Source organism: Arachis ipaensis, chromosome B4 (genome assembly GCF_059453495.1).
Source record: "Arachis ipaensis isolate K30076 ecotype BB chromosome B4, ASM5945349v1, whole genome shotgun sequence".
NCBI lineage: Eukaryota > Viridiplantae > Streptophyta > Magnoliopsida > Fabales > Fabaceae > Arachis > Arachis ipaensis.
Genome location: NC_142439.1, coordinates 105,870,958 through 105,874,623, shown reverse-complemented (window position 1 = coordinate 105,874,623; position 3,666 = coordinate 105,870,958). Strand labels below are relative to the sequence as shown.

Sequence of the window (3,666 nt, the reverse complement as noted above, 5' to 3'; positions counted from 1 at the left end):
AACCTAAAGAAAACATAAAATGACAATGGAATATAAATAAATATAATTAAATAACATTGGGTTGCCTCCCAACAAGCGCTTCTTTAATGTCAATAGCTTGTAGGGGTGTGCATGGGCCGGGTGAAACCGGGTTTGATGTGACCCAGACTCGACCCGAAATATATACCGGGCCTATTTGTTAGACCCGAACCCGACCCTAGACCCGATGAAACCTATACACTTTCGGGCCACGATTATACCGGGTAAAAACCGGGTGAAAACCGGGCCGTTAACATTATATTACCTTGATACCTTCTTGTAAGTTAGCATGTAAAAATATCCAAATTTCCAATACTCCAACCATTATTTGACATGGTAAAATTCACTTAAAAAATATAATAAGAAGTAACTCTTCTCTAAAATTAAAGTATAACCATAATCAATACTAATATTGCCTAATAACACCAAATATTTAAATCAATACAAATAACACAAAATTATGCATTAGTCTAAAGTTTTATGCATTTTAAACATAAAATATTAACTTATAGTCTTATATATAATGACTAATAACACAAAATATTAAGGTTTACAATACTTAAATTTCACATAATAATAGCCATCATCCATCACTAATAACACAAAATATTAATTGTGTATGATGACCGGGCCACCGGGCCGATTTCGGGTGACCCGAGCTATGGCCCGGACCCGACCCGAAATAATGACCGGGTCTACTTTTGAGACCCATACTCGGCCCTAGACCCGATGAAATCACACCAAATTAGCCCCTAAAGTGCTCGGGACCGGGCCGGGTCTTCGGGCCGGGCCGGGCCATGCACACCCCTAATAGCTTGACAGTGAGCTCTTAGAGAGCTTCACAGAGACTCAGAGCTTAATGGTGGCCTCCCAACACCAAACGTAGAAGTTGAGTGTGGGGGCTCTGTTTGACTCTGTCTTGAGAGAAGCTTTTCATGCTTCCTCTCCATGGTTACAGAAGAAGATCCTTGAGCTTTGAACACAAGGTAGTCATCATTCAATTGAAGGACTAACTTTTCTCTGTCCACATCAATCATAGCTCTTGATATGGCTAGGAAGGGTCTTCCAAGGATAATGGATTCATCCTCATCCTTCCCAGTGTCTAGGATTATGAAATTAGCAGGGATGTAAAAGCCTTCAACCTTCACTAAGACATTCTCTACAAGTCCACAAGTCTGTTTCCTTGAATTGTCTGCCATCTCTAGTGAGATTCTTGCATCTTGTACCTCAAAGATCCCTAGTTTCTCCATTACAGAGAGTGGCATGAGGTTTATACTTGAACCAAGGTCACACAGAGCCTTCTTAAAGGTCATGGTGCCTATGATGCAAGGTATTAAGAACTTTCCAGGATTCGATTTCTTCTGAGGTAGTTTTTGTTGAACCAAGATATTCAGTTCATTGATGAGTAATGGAGGTTCATCCTCCCAAGTCTCATTACCAAATAACTTGGCATTCACCTTCATGATTGCTCCTAGATACTGAGCAACTTGCTCTTCAATAATATCTTCATTCTCTTCAAAGGAAGAATACTCATCAGAGCTCATGAATGGCAATAGTAAGTTCAGTGGAATCTCTATGGTCTCTATATGAGTCTCAGGTTCCTTTGGTTCCTCAATAGGAAACTCCTTAGTGGCCAGTGGACGTCCATTGAGGTCTTCCTCAGTGGAAATCACTGCCTTTCACTCCTCTACAGGTTCGGCCATGTTGGACGTGTTGATGGCCTTGCACTCTCTTTTTGGATTCTCTTCTGTATTGCTTGGGAGAGTACTATGAGGGATTTCAGTAACTCTTTTACTCAGCTGACCCACTTGTGCCTCCAAATTTCTAATGAAGGACCTTGTTTCAGTCATGAAACTATGAGTGGTCTTATTTAGATCAGAGATTATGGTTGCTAAGTCAGAGAGGCTCTGCTTAGAATTCTCTGTCTGTTGCTCAGAAGATGATGGAAAAGGCTTGCTATTGCCAAATCTATTCCCCCCACCATTATTATTATTGAAGCTTTGATTAGGCTTCTACTGATCCTTCCATGAGAAATTAGGATGATTCCTCCATGAAGGGTTATAGGTGTTTCCATAGGATTCTCCCATGTAATTCACCTCTTCCATTCCAGGATTCTCAGGGTCATAAGCTTCTTCTTCAGAGGAAGCTTCTTTAGTACTGCCGGATGCAGCTTGCATTCCAGTCAGACTCTGAGAAATCATATTGACTTGCTGAGTCAATATTTTATTCTGAGCCAATATTGCATTCAGAGTATCAATCTCAAGAACTTCTTTCTTCTGAGTTATCACACTATTCACAGGATTTCTTTCAGAAGTGTACATGAATTGGTTATTTGCAACCATTTCAACCAGTTCCTGGGCTTCTGCAGGTGTCTTCTTCAGATGAAGAGATCCACCAGCAGAGTGGTCCAATGACATCTTGGATAATTCAGACAGACCATCATAGAATATACATAGGATGCTCCATTCTGAAAGCATGTCAGAAGGACACCTTCTGATCAATTACTTGTATCTTTCCCAAGCTTCATAGAGGGATTCACCTTCCTTCTGTCAGAAGGTTTGGACTTCCACTCTAAGCTTGCTCAATTTTTGAGGTGGAAAGAATTTGGCCAAAAAAGCATTGACCAACTTTTCCCAAGAGTTCAGGCTTTCTTTAGGTTGTGAGTCCAACCATATCCTAGCTCTGTCTCTTACAGTAAAGGGAAAAAGCATAAGTCTGTAGACCTCAGGATTAACCCCATTGGTCTTAACAGTGTCACAGATTTGCAAGAATTCAGCTAAAAACTGATGAGGATCTTCCAATGGAAGTCCATGAAACTTGCAATTCTGCTGCATTAGAGAAACTAATTGAGGCTTAAGCTCAAAGTTGTTTGCTCCAATTGCAGGAATTGAGATGCTTCTTCCATAGAAGTCAGAAGTGGGTGCAGTAAAGTCACCAAGCATCTTCCTTGCATCTCCACCATTGTTGTTATTTTCGGCTACCATAACTACTTCTTTTTCGAAAATTTCTGTTAGGTCCTCTCCAGAGTGTTGTGTTTTAGCTTCTCTTAGCTTTCTCTTCAGAGTCCTTTCAGGTTCAGGATCAGCTTCAACAAGAATGTTCTTATCCTTGTTCCTGCTCATATGAAAAAGAAGAGAACAGAAAAGAATAGGAATCCTCTATGTCACAGTATAGAGATTCCTTTATGTGAGTATAAGAATAGAAAAAATAGAATAAAGAAGGGAGAAGAAGAATTCGAACACAGAGAGAGGGAGAGGGTTCGAATTATAAGAAGAAGAGAAGTGTTAGTAAATAAATAAATAAATAGAAAGAGATGAGAGAGAGAGTATTCGAAAATTAATTCAAAGGAAAAGAAAAATAGTTTTGTTTTTATTTTAATTGTTAGTTAGAATTCGAATTTAAGAAGGAAAATAAAATAAAATTAGAATTTAAAAGAATTAGTTAATTTAAAAGAATTTTGAAAAAGTTGTTAGTGGTTTTCGAAAAGCAGAGAGAGAAAAGTAGTTAGGTGGTTTTGAAAAAGATATGATTGAAATAGAAAACTTTCCAAAAATATTTGAAAATAAAGTTTGAAAAGATAAGAAGTTAGAAGAATATTTTGAAATTAAATTTTTGAAAAAGATATGATTGAAATCTATTTTGAAAAAG

At 38.3% G+C, this 3,666-nt stretch overlaps 1 non-coding gene across 1 annotated transcript; it reads left to right on the top strand.

Annotated features, from left to right (window-relative positions):
- The first annotated feature begins 2,489 nt into the window (after window positions 1-2,489).
- On the top strand, window positions 2,490-2,597 carry LOC148568662 (small nucleolar RNA R71). The gene has a single exon (XR_015881717.1). It is a non-coding gene; the product is annotated as a small nucleolar RNA R71 (small nucleolar RNA).
- Window positions 2,598-3,666: the final 1,069 nt, after the last annotated feature.